This window comes from Lepisma saccharinum, chromosome 12, assembly GCF_977018435.1.
Source record: "Lepisma saccharinum chromosome 12, izLepSacc3.1, whole genome shotgun sequence".
In the NCBI taxonomy this organism is placed as follows: Eukaryota; Metazoa; Arthropoda; class Insecta; order Zygentoma; family Lepismatidae; genus Lepisma; species Lepisma saccharinum.
Genome location: NC_139240.1, coordinates 70,111,117 through 70,125,218, shown reverse-complemented (window position 1 = coordinate 70,125,218; position 14,102 = coordinate 70,111,117). Strand labels below are relative to the sequence as shown.

Genomic DNA, 14,102 nt, shown 5'->3' with positions numbered 1-14,102 from the left:
TTCCTGCATAACTCACTAACGCCTGGAGCAATTTCAACCAAACTTGGTACACGTATCACTTGCAATCTGGAAATAATATTTTTGGGTAAGACACCCCTGGCACCCCTAGAGGTGGGGTGGGAAGGGGTGACATGTGAAAATAATCGAGAACCACCGATAGTAAATTCCGCACAAACAGACATCCGTGACTCTATGCAATCCCGCACAACGATAATGTTTCTCGGGTTGTCTAACATTCAGGCTGTGTTGCGAATGGAATCCATAGTTTTCGGAGTCGCTAAGCTAATTGGTGACATTCACGATCACATTACACTATAGTTAGAATTCATTATTTTCCTGTCTAATACAAGATTGGGATAAACAAATACCAGGGCAACACCGGGTAATCAGATAGTAAGAAATATAATTTACTTTGTGTGAATTTTTAAATTATGAAAAATAAGACAAGGAGAGGAAGTAATTGACCTTTTAAAATTCTAGTCGAGTTGAGGGGGAATGTAACAGTTAAAAGAGAAATTAATTGTTTTTTGGTGTCGCGGGTGGGACACAATACAAAAGAAAAGTGAATCAAAAAGTTAAAATAAACGGACAATATGTAACATACCTTCTAACTTAATTATGTATAATACTTGAATTTTTATGCAAATGACAAGTTTAGGTTGTTTACTCACAGGATAAAGTTACAGCATTGCATTTAATTTCAAAAATTGAGAATCAGGAGAACTTTGACATATAGTGCCCCTTATTTGTTTCGCCTTAGTTTCCATGGCGTAGTTATGGGGTGCTTCTCTACCACTTAACCATGGTTACATCCACAGATTCTTCATTGAGATAAGTATATGCACAGAATGAAAACATGCTGACAATGAAATTGCACGTAAGATAGTGCAAAGTAATTTCGTAAATGAGAAAAGAAATATATACAAAAAAAATCCTAAACTAGACAAAGCCATACGTAAACACGCACGCACGTACGTACTTACACATACACGCGAGTCTTATTTGGAAAATGTTAGGGTAAATATTGTAGTTTAGGGTATCATGACAAATGCTTTTCACTTTGAAAAAAGCGTCGTATCGAAGACAAGGAAGAGGGGATATTGGCCATCAGGGAATGTTGTACACACACATACACATTAGGCCTCGGACATAGAATTAGAATAAGAAATTCTTTATTCATGGACGATGTTCAGTCTTTGGCTGCTCAACCACTTAACCAACAAAACTTGTACGATCACACAATGAAAAAACTATAGTATTACATTTATCCCTACTAAATATTATAGCAACCTACATGATAGAACTGGATAAGAAATCGTTAATTCACACAAATCAATAGTTGTTCCTTTCTAGTTCAAATCTGCTCATGTATTTTGTTTCAAACTCGTCGTGCGTAGTGATAATCAAGGGGTCCCAGGTTCTATACCCGGTGGAGGCACATAGTTGTTCGAATCATACTTTTAACTGTAGGTCCAGTCCCGATTAGCCTATCTGTGCATAAAGTGGATTTAAAACAAGAATTCAATTCAAGGAGGTAGACTTCAAGAAACTTAAGTTGAGTGAATTGATGTTTTAAAGTCCACTTTATGCACAGAAAGGCTAATCGCGACTGGACCTACAGTTTAAAGTGGAATCCGAACCACTATGTGCCTCCATCGGGTATCGAACCCGGGACCCCTTGATTACAAGGCGACGACGCTACCACTGCGCCATCGGGGAGGCCCTACTTCAAGAAACAAGCTCTGGCATTTGCTCTTACCTGCAGACTAAGAACCAACGGCAACTTGGAAACCAGGAGGGAATAATGAAAAATGACCGATTCATGCAATCCCTTCGTGTTGGCGTGAAAGCGGCTGCCAAGTGAGTGAACTGTTTGAGGCGCGTGCTCTAAATATGGAGGTGGCTGACCAGAGGGTCATTGGCCACGGGTATTTTCTTAACGTGCGGGAGAACAGAAGCACGCTATGAATATGAGCCTCACTAAAGGAGCTGCACGTGAAGTACTTCCTGTCGATGGCACCTGTGCCGTTTATTATTTTATTTGCTTATTCATTATTTATTAGTTGGCCCAATTCCCCAACGTGGTTGTGGACATGGAAAAGCTAACTTGATTGATAGATTCTAGTTTAATTCATTTCGCCTTTCTGCTAACCGCGAAGATGAGGATCAGCGGCGGCGCCAGAATTAATTTAGGGTGCTGCGGGGGTGCGGATTGATTTTTTTGGAGTGCGATGTTGAAAATATAGAAAATATGAAATATGCATGCATGCTTTAACCATTACATCAAATAGCTTTTGGTAGGCTTTTATGAAAATATACATTTGAAACTGAAGACTACCAGTGACTTGCCTCATTTTTTTTTTGTTTTGGCCACAAAAAGCTCATGTTTAGTAATTTGAAACGAACAAAGCTTGTTTAGGCAGGCCAAAGAAGAATATTTTTTTAACAACAATAATGGGGGAAGAAATACAACAGTCACTCATTGTAGAGACTAGCACCACCCCGACCCCACCCCAGCTGAGGAAAGTAAGTGCGGGTTCTCTTTCAGATTAGAATCGATGGCTTGTCTGTCTATTGTGTGTGTGTACAATAACAGCAGTGACGCTTCAACATCGCTGAATATGATGACAATGTTTTAGTAGATCATGTCGTAATATGGCAATGCAAGAGTTAATAATGTTTTCGGTTGGAAGTAGGTTTTGGAAAAGGGGTGCTGAAGAAAATTAAGGTGTGCGCAAGCGAATGTTTTGTAATTTGAAACGAACAAAGCTTGTTCAATGCAGACAACGATAAACGTTGTGTCCAATACTCCAAGCAAAAAGTCATGCAGTGTGAACGTACAAACACAAATAACAATCTCATTAAACTATGTAGTTAAATTAATATACGTGTATGTATATATATATTAAAGAGGAAATAAAAAGTAGGCTTAATTCTGGAAATGCGTGTTACTTCTCTCTTCATAAACTTTTGTCTTCTCGTTTAATATCTAAGAAACTAAAAGTTAAAATATACAAAACCGTAATTTTGCCTGTAGTAGTATATGGGTGTGAAACTTGGTCCCTTACATTGAAAGAGGAACATAAATTGAGAGTATTTGAAAATAGGATCCTTAGGAAAATATTTGGACCTAAAAGAGATGAGGAGACAGGTGAGTGGAGAAGGTTACATAATTTAGAACTACATAATTTGTATTCATGTCCAGATATTATTAGAATAATTAAATCAAGAAGACTTAGGTGGGCAGGCCATGTGGCACGAATGGGAGAGGAAAGAGGAGTTTACAGGATTCTTGTTGGGAAACCTGATGGTAAGAGACCTGTAGGAAGGCCAAGACGAAGATGGAGGGACAACGTTGAGATGGACCTAAGGGAAATCGGTAGAGATGGAAAAGAGTATATAGATCTTTCTCAAGATAGGGACAGATGGAAGGCCTGTGTTGCTGCAGCCATGAACCTTCGGGTTTAAGAAGGCTAGAGAGTTAGTTAGTTAGTATATATATATTTGCATTTATGAATAGGGCCCCGGCCTTTATGTAAAAACTGTAAAATATGTATGTAATTAGGTCATATAAATTGGAAAATATGTCATGAAAAATTACAAATATGTCAGAAAAATGCAGAAATATTATCAGTAAAGCCAAAAATATGCACAACAGTACTCTCGAATTTCTCTCATTTGTGAAAAGCGAAAAAGGCAAAGAAATGAGAAGGAAACTTCTTCACTTCCCGTGCAACAATGAGAGAGAACATTTTGCATCAATAATGTTTGCATGGCTATCAATTGTCGGCGGGATAAAAAAGTGGGGTATAAGAAAAGACGCACCTTTCTTCCTCCGTAATATCCATATCCTGCCATCGACAATATGAACTATCCTTGGGCTAAAGCTACGAAGAAAAAAAATATGAAATAACCGATTATGTGCGAGAGAATTATACAGAAATATGTCTTATTACAACAAAATTGAAGAAATATGTTGTAAAAACTCGAAATTGGTGAAATATATCAAAATATGCTTTGTGTAGTTTGTCTATTTCGGCTGATTTTCATCAGATATGTAAAGATCTCACACCAATAATAGATCCGAAGCCAATTTAAAAATATGTTATAACATAAAGTCCCAGGCCCTATTTATCAACAATGTTGAAGAAAGAAAATATATCTTTCCGATTAAGATCGATGGCTTGCCTGTCGTGTACAATACTCACGCTCAATATGACGAAATGCTTTTAATGAGTCACACTTCAGATATGCTGCAATTATAACACCATTAAGCCTTGTTTCCATGATTATGAAAAAATATAAATATGCTGACCAAAGCAGTAATTTATTTTATTAAAAACATAAACTAAACGTAACGTTTCAACCTTCTAGCTTCAAGCTTCAAGACTTTTGTACTTGATACAGAGTCTGAAGAAGATCTTGCTAGAAGGTTGAAACGTTACGTTTAGTTTATGTTTTTAATAAAATAAATTACTGCCTTGGTCAGCATATTTATATTTTTTCATGCTGCAAAAGTTAATAGTGCTCACCCCTTCACACCTCCCGGCGCCGCCCCTGCGACAAATTGGAAGGTCCAACTCTCATGTGTGCGTGTGGTGGTGGTGTGTGTGTTTGTGTGTGTGCATGCATCTTGAAAAATGTAATCGTTGTTAGAATAAATTGAAGCACACGAATACAATTTTACTTTTCTTAACGAAAAAATTAACTTAACTAATCTTTCAATTTTATTGTCGCAATACTTCGCTTATGTTACTTTCCGTGCATCATATAAGTTGTACTCTTTCGGTTCGGATCCGAGGATTCTGTATATTCAATAGACAAGTAGTAAAGGCGATTGAATTCATTCTGTTCTCCCCTACTTCAATCTCCAGACCCGTTGTAAGGGCAGTGAACTTTTGCGCGGTAAGCGAAGACTATTTCGCCAGCAAGAACAAAACGGGCTCGTTGTAATGGCTGGCGGTGTTCCCGGCCAGAGATTCATCTCCATATGGTTCCACCTGGGCCTTGGGATCCCTTAAATCTTCGAATCGCAACAGGTGGTGTCGGGCTCTTAAAAACCACTAACGACACTTGGAGTGTTTTGGTAAGCGATTGCAGCGCAAATGATGAGCGCTTGTTGACGTGCGACTAGCCACGGCAGTGTTGCCACTCGGAAGCATAACATTTCCCCTATGGCACCGAAAAGGGAAACCGGTAGAGTCAGCTTATTTTCAATACATCTCCAGCTGGATGCGAGAAGCTAGCTGGCGAGCCTACCAACGGTGCAGAGCGTTAGCAAGAATGTTAGCGATTCGTGCTGGGTTGAGATGACGTCAGCGGCTCGCTCGCTGATTGGATGCTTCACGAGTTATAACTCGCTCTCAGGCTACATATGCAGAAAAATGAGAAATAACCCAACACTACCAATTTAATCAACTTGCATACTGTAGGGACGGAAAAATGTGGATTGGTCTACAAAATTATTCACGTTTAATTTTTCTTACTTAGCGTCGCTTTTCTGCCACTTTTGGATAATCGCGACGATGAGGATGGGTAAGGATATGATGGCCGGGATTCGAACCCGGTAATCCTGGCATCGTGTAACGAGATCAAAATATTTTTTTAACAAGACTATTTCATTAGGGAACTGAATTTCGATCCTCTGCTTTTATTCGCTTCGTATACAGCCATAAAACTATGTGAATTCTATCACTTCTGGTTACTAATTTCTAGTATGGGGGGGGGGGTACATATACAATTTATATAATATCCCATGCTTGAAGAAGTTACGGGAATTACTACCTTCTCACATACACACACACTACTTTGTTTCAAATACCATATGGTGCCGGACTGTTTAGGACAGCGAGGGTTCGAATCCCGGTCTGAGCATGAGTGTTCTTTGTGAGCATCCCTTCATCAATTTCATTATGTCATCACTCATTCTCATCTTCGCGATTAGCCAAAAGTGACAGAAAAACGACGATAAACAACCAAAGTCCAATAAAAATTTCAAGTTGCATCAAAAGGTTATGTTCGTGAAATAACACCGTTGTCCAGAGCTCTTGTAACAAACTTAAAGTTGTAAATATAATTTGTTTTTCTTCCAAATTTACAGCGAATAGAGTTCAAGTGTCAGACGACAAAAACATATTGCATTGATACTGAGAATACGCAGCAGTGCGACAAGTGAAGCATTTTTGATAAACTGTATCTCTGTCCCATTATCTAACATGAACTTTCTAACTGGACGCCAGTCTGTGGGGTTCATTAATACAAAGTAAGTACAAATTTCTTCAGGCACCTATTGTCCTAGGATCGAGTCCAATTTCATCCAGCAGTCACGCATCCTCTTCGCCGCGATTGGTGTACAGTCGTAGAAAAGCGGCGTAACGTAAGAAAAATACCCCAATGCAAATTTCAGTCGAATAATATTCTACTCCGTCGAGAGACATCAATGGTCAGATGGCAACACTGGTCCGCAGTAACAAAACACGCCCGAAGCATGGAGCCTGATTGCTGAACAAGTGGCGTTTGTCAAACAAAATACCAATGGTAACATATTGCTTGTTCCTACAAGTTGTTAAACGAAACTAGTTGCGTCAGGTGATGCATGGAAAACACGTCTTCTTGTTTTGTTTTCGTTCTTCTTCCTTGTTGTGGCTTGTTCATTACAGCGCAGAGTCCTGTTAGCGATACAAAGCCACTTGGAAGTTCCAATGACTTGCGACAAAGTTGATTTACAGCTAAGGGAAGGAAGGATATCTGTCACATGTGATTTCCCCACACTCTTTAACATTGTGGCTCTCTGAATGTTAGTGGCAATGGTTCTACATTAACATGCTATGTTATTTGGACATTATCCATTGCCTAGTGCTTTAAACTTACTTATTCCAACAATACATTTCAATAGACACCTCTTTTGCCGTTGGTGGGAATCGAAGCTACGAAAGACCTACGGCGCCCCCCCAGTAATTGGTTAAAGCACCGGGTTTGTATTAAAAAAAAGACGATGGAGGTACATTGCACAGTGGTTAGGGCCCCACTTTAAACTGTAGGTCCAGTCCCGATTAGTCTATCTGCGCATAAAATGGACTTAAAACAACAATGGAAATGAAAGAATTCTTAGATACCATTCTTCCGTGCCTTGTAATTCACCCGGACCAGATGAGGGAGCCATGTACACTCACCGGCAATAAAAACGGGACACCTAGGTCCTGAAACACTCGTACCGTGTGTGTTGCCTAACTCTAAGGCGATAACTGGATTTTAATAGTAAATAAATTTTCAATGGCAACTTCTACCAGCCTCGTAGAGATAAGAATATCGCCCACTGAGACGCGGAGAAGCGCTGCAACAGAACTTTCTGTTGTCTGCTTGCACTACAGGGAAAGGCGCGGAAGAAGTCTGCAGGTTTCTAAACTCCGTACCAGCTAACTGTAGACCCGGCGAACGAGAACAAGTCTTTGCGCAAGACGGCTCCACCAATGAACAGCGAGAGAAACGTGATTGTGTAATGGGCGACGGGAATTACCCGATTTCCACCTCCTCTGTAAGCGTTGCAAAATTTTGAAAAGGTTAATACCGAACACACATGGCAAACAAGTCCTCCTCCGTGGCCGTGCGGTCTAAAGCCCATATCACACGGAACTGGATTTCTAGTAGGAATGCCCTAGTTGGCGCTGAACTAACTTTCTAGGTAGGAATCATGGCCGCCTGGCTGACTGCTTGAATGGTTTGGAGGAATAGGACATGTTCTAATTGCTACTTGCTTTCCTCGACTGGATTCTGTGCAACAGCCAATCAGAGCAAAGTTTCGCCATGTGAAGGTAATCTGTGAGTGTGCAAAGGAGCCTTTTTTGTCTGTGGTTTCCGAGTGTTACTCCAGCATAACGTATACAGCATGAAAGGCGCGTTGAGTTACACCAGTGCACGGTGTTTACATTTGAAACAACTAAAATATTCTTCCATACGTGTACAGTAAACGTTGTAAAGTATGTATTTAAGCAGCGCCATTGTTTTGTACCTAATAACATCTCCGTTGAATAGTTCTCGGCTTTTAAAAATGTGAAGTGATACATTGTTTACATCTCACGCGGCCGCCATTACAACTTCCCTCGAATGGGAACAAAAGCCTATCGACAAGAACGTTGATAAGTATCGTGTGAGGCGAAAACTAGCAAATCGGTAGCCAGTCCAGCGCCAACTAGGACATACCTACTGGAAATCCAGTTCCGTGTGATGCGGGCTTTAGGCACCTTGCTGCGGGACGGCATGGGTTCGATCCCGGGTTGTCTCCGGGAATTTTCGGCCTGTGGCAACACACCATCGTGAGGAAATTGGGGAGCTACGAGTGAGTAGCGTAACCCGGTCTCGGAAATCTCCTACAACGACGGGGTTCGACGTGCTAACCACACGTCACCCCATTACCGGTTGAAGAACTCCATACCTCTAGGTAGGATTGTGAGAGGGAGACTGGCAGTCGGGAGCTAGGCTTAGGCCCTTTCGAGAGCTGTCGAGCCTTGGATTATTATTACATTGCAAACGGACCGTATTTTTATCTCCAGGCCCTTCAGATTGGTTTAAGAATTTCTTAGCGAAATATTAGGGATAAACTGAAACAGCAAATTTTGACAAGCCGTGCATTAAGCGTACGGACTAAGGTCTGGACCGTACGGTTGGCAACGCTGCGCTTTCAGCTCTCGATTTTCCTCCTCCTCCTCTGCTGCTATGCGCGGCCCTGCTCTACAGTTAGCTGAGACAGGGTATAGGGTGGAAATTTTCCGTTGGTCACGTCTCTTCTCCTATAATTTCGCGTCTCTTCGTTTAGCTCCGGAAAGCGTCGTGCTCTGCACCGCTGTAGCCGAGCATGAAAAATGTTCCACGTGGTTCGGGGCGTGGCGGTGCGGTACACGGGCGAACTATTCTCTAAAAGGCACATGGAATTTTCCACTCGGGGGTATAATAGAATATTTATTGCTAAAATGCGAGCCCTCAGGCTTATGCACGTTAATCTGACTTGTTTAATGCATACGAGCTATGGGGCAGCTATGCTATTCGAAATGTACAGATACAACACTGTATCACAACTGCAAGTACAATTAGACTACATAAAGAAAGATTGTTCGATGATAAACTCGCTGAAATTAACATTGTCTTATCACTTGGGCCAGTTTGATGCATATTAGTTTAACTAATTAATAATAACGAACTAAATCTGTCTTGTGACTGTCAAGTCACTTCTTCACGTAGTATAGACGAGAAAGATGACGAACAAAATATAATTGAGTGAGTGAGTGCAAGATCGGAACTTAAAACATTACGGAAAGTACTTATCCTTCTCCTCCATATCGTGGTACCTCGAACACCTTCCCAAAGTGTCTACCTTGAGGAAAACAACTTCCTCTCTCTGGGTCAGAATCCAAAATGCGTTGCCTGAAGGGCTGCGAGGTTGCACCGAGGCTTCCTTATTACGTCATTGCGTAACCGATTCTATTGACCTCTGGTGTAATAATGATTCCCCTCAAAAACATGGACTCAGTGCGGGCGAGACCCTCAAAAAATATTATGCAAACATTAACGAAACCTTAATAATGGAAGAATAATATGGGAAGGGTAAATCGTTTCTTGCCAGCCCTTATTGTTGACCGCAGACAGATGGTATATTAGATGGTACGGATACATACCAAGTGTTAGTTTACAATTATGTAAAGAGATAATGTTACATGAATAACTCTATATCCATACGCACATATACAGGGTAGCGTGTTCACTCTACAGCAGAGGAACGTTACCGTAGTACACCTATACACGGTGGACATCACAGAAGTCACTCCTGCCCCGGATGCTGTCCCCTCCATCCCTCCTCTGTCATGTCATACCCTTCACTTTCCCTTAAGGCTTGGAAAGGTTTCCTTCCTTCCTCCCAGATAGTGTTCAGATGGCTCTGATGTCACGCTTCGCGTTCTCTGTCGGCCAGCTTTCCTGAATTATCGTGCGCAGAGTTCTTTGTATCCTGTTCGCAGCCTCGGCTCCCCATCTGCGCTGTCCGTTCGGAACTGACCGTGAACGCTGGACGAGAATGTGCTCCCTCGTCTCAGCCTCACCACACAATGCTCAGATTGCACTCCCGTCCCGCTCCTTCAGCTTGTTCTGCCTCCATCCACCCAGCAGGAACCAGGCTAGTCCACTTCTTTCTGTCATTCGGCCCTTTCTACCCCAGCCTACGACCAGCCCCGGGCTCTGTGGTGCGATGAGCGCCACCTTCTCGCTGCATTCTGCCATTATCTCCTGCTTACTGATATCCACGAGCGCGTTTTCGACGTCTCAGTGAGCGTTAAGCTTTAGGTAATGCAACGTGCCACCACTCGTAACTCCAGGCTATATGGAAATCCGAATTGGCAACACACCGCTCCTTGCTCCGGCTGGTCAGTTGGGAGCACCAGTTCTCACCCAGGGATCGGGATTAAGACGATCCACCCTTCCTCCAGGAAGGAAACCACCGAATTGCGACACGTGACAGTAAATAAAATTCAAATACTTTATAATTAAAATGTCCAAAATCTTTAATCACAAATCGCGCGCGTACATACTGATTCGCACAAGTTAAAATTATAATTTGTTGGGTCATGCACGCTCGCAGGCAGTGATAAACAACTTATTTAACACGAGAGTCCGCGCACCGCCTTCACAGTTAATAGCAAGACCTCAACTGCGTACCTCAAGCGCGAGGCGCAGCGTAACAGATTGTTCTAACTTACAATAATACAAACTCATAACATAAAATAACACAAGAAAAACTGATAATTTATATAACACATTAATGTTAATTAGCGATAGTAAGCTAAAGTTCAGGTTGGCAACAATTAAAAATGCCAACGTGGAAGTTTTACATCGCCAAAAACACGTAGCGTGGTTCCCCCACTCCTAACACAAATAGCCAATAGGAAAATTATATTTTATTGAAAACGAGGGAGAAATACTTTGCTATAATATTACAATATTAAACTATATAGAAATAACTAAACTGATTTTATCAAATAATTCATATTTGCCCTTGTACATAAAGAAAAATGATTAAATAAAGATTTAATATATAACGAAGACAAATTACTTCAATCTTGTACATTGTTGAAGAAAAATCGACATTAAGAAGAAATGTATTTAACTTGTGCTTAAACAACAACATTTGCGTGAAATATTATTTGGGATAATTATTAGCCTATAAATTCTGAATAAATGTTGCAAAATTACGCGAATAATAATATAACATAAGATAAAACGTAAATATATACATGAATTATGGAAACAATTAAGTATAAATAATTTAATCCAAGTTCTTAACTTGAAAGTATACAAATAAGATTAATGCCAATATACGACTGAAATTTGCGTAACATGGCGGTCGTTACAGTAACACACACGCCTTGCAGGCAAGCGAGTATTTGAGGATCTATGTGTCCCATTTTTATTGCTGGTGAGTGTACAAACATAGCAAACGAAGCAGCTGTGTAAATACGTCACTAGCAACTCTCCCGAGGCAGCTTGGGTACAACAACACCCATCGAAGAGGCATCGAAGTTATTTCTCTTGTGCTGCTGAAAATTCATTTCTGTGCAAGCGCCTTCAAACTTTCCCCCGATAATCTCTTCTCGCCGAACGAATGAATACGATATTGTCCTGATCTGAATGCTATTCTAGGCAAATTAACATGCCTAATACCAACGATTACCATTCAGTATGGAAACCATTAAAGGGTTTATCTCTATTAATGTGGCAATAAAGAAGTGAACAGGACAAATGGGTACCAAGAGGCCTATTGTTCCGCCTGATAGATGAGTGAAAATAATTGGTTGATCGGCCATTGTGACGTTAGAAACAAGCAAGTTAAAGGTCGTTTGCTGCTTGAACGAAGCGTTCACTTTCCAATTATGAATAAAAGGTAGCAGGTGCGGTCATTCCATAAGGTGGTATTGTAAGGTATTTCTCCCATCATGATCTCAAAGGGCCTTTCCATTTGCAGTCGTAGTCTTTGGTGCAAATAAAATTTGCAAGACTTCTAAGCAGTGTCCGAAATCATTGAAAACTGGTGGAGGGGTGGAAGACCTTAATTTACACACGCAAATGTAAATCTATCTCAATTTTTAAAATCAAATGTAATGCTGTAACTTTAACTTATATCTTGTGAGTGAACAATCTAAAATCGCCATTTGCATAAAATATTTAGTACAGTAAAACCTCGTTAATCCGGACTAATGGGGGGGATGAGTTGACCGGTTTAACGAAAGTCCGGATTAACTGAAATAACCTAAAAGAACAGTAGAAAGTCCATTAAAACTCTGTTTATAGCAACAAAAGACGTTTATTATGGTGTATTTAAAGGGCATAGGCCTAAATACACTATACAGTTCAGTAAAATCTAAAGCAATACTGTACATATAATGCAGTACGTACGACGAATGCGATTGTTGAATTCTAGCCACATTGAAAACCTTGCATTCTGTTTTTTTTTTTTTGCCTGTCCGGATTAAGCGAAGTCCGGCTTATCGGGATACGGATTGACAAGGTTTTACTGTATTATACATAATTAAGGTAAAGGGTATTTTACATATTGTTCGTTTATTTTAACTTTTTATTTACTTTTTTCTATTGTGTCCCACACTTGACACCAAAAAATAAAATGTTACATTTCACCTTCAGCTCCACTTCAGAGATCAATTACCTTGTTTCTTTGTCTTACATAATTTATTTTTCATAATTTGAAAATTCACAGAAATTAAAATATATTTCTTATTAAGTATGTATCTGTCCCACCCATGGCACAAAATTGTTCACTTGTAACTATAAATCTGGGAAAGTATTCTAAGGGTAGTTATGTTTAATCAACAGTGTTAAGTTTCATAATTCATTGTACAGAAACTAAGAAAAATGTTGCTTAACTAGAATAGTTACTCTAATGTCAAAAATGTAGTCTGTGTGTCCCACAAACTAATTCTTACTGTTCCTTAGTTTCACAATTGCTTTGTTGATTTCAGTACACTAAATGTTATTGTCCTCCCCGATGGCGCAGTGGTAGCGTCGTCGCCTTGTAATCAAGGGGACCCGGGTTCGATTCCCGGTGGAGGCACATAGTGGTTCGGATTCCACTTTAAAATGTAGGTCCAGTCCCGATTAGCCTTACTGTGCATAAAGTGGACTTAAAACAACAAATCAACTAAATGTTATTGTAATTTCTCCGTCATATTCTTTATTGTGTTTATGAAGACTTACTACATCTTCATCTACCTTTCGCTTCTTTTATTGTTTTCATTGCTCTCTGCGAGTTTCATGGATAAGCTTTATGTGTTTCCACCTTGCATCGTAAAAATAGAATAAAGAAAGATTCGACATCCATTGCATGAAACCATAAGGCGATGCTTCTTCAGATTGAACCATATGAGCCGATCCTTGGTACGTACAGTTCCAGTTCATAAACCAAAATGATTCGTGAAATAGAAATGAACAATAGATTGCTACATTGCTGCAAACTACACTTACTGATCCTTAGTGTCTCTTATTCATAGTGTATGTTGACATGAAACGATTCGCGAAAACGAACTGAACGTCACTTTCATGTCATGTTTTTCCTCGGATCATTCTGTGTGAACCAGTGGCGCCACTTTTGTCCCGGCACTGTGCTAAACCTTATCTACAAAGGGGGAAAATACTGTCTTTAACCCGCCCCACCTCAATTTTGGCACCTTGCTCCCACCCCCCGTTTTGGATCCCAAACGCCGCCACTGGTGTGAACGATACAAATTAATATTGAATCAGTTCTGTGCAAGTAGGACTCGAGAGGACCTGATCAAAGAACTTGCAAGAGAGGAAGTGACTGTATACTCAGAGAACTAAATGCATCATATCGATTGATGCACTAAAGTGTGTTTTATGGCTTCTTCAAAGAATCAGATTCACATTTGATGCATTTGGGTGCATTTGTGTAAGTCTTGAAAGAAACACCAAAGTACATCATTTGATTCAAGTGAGGATTTATTTCAGTCGAGATGCACTTCAATGTTTCGTAAGAGCTACATAAACTCTGTAGCTGAAACCAAACGCTTAAGTGCTTCATCCAAAAAGAT

At 40.3% G+C, this 14,102-nt stretch overlaps 1 protein-coding gene across 4 annotated transcripts in view; it reads left to right on the top strand.

The window, feature by feature from the left end:
* Window positions 1–14,102, top strand: part of RapGAP1 (Rap GTPase activating protein 1) — a 530,826-nt gene that overhangs the window by 183,326 nt on the left and 333,398 nt on the right. The gene's annotated exons all lie outside the window — the stretch shown is intronic.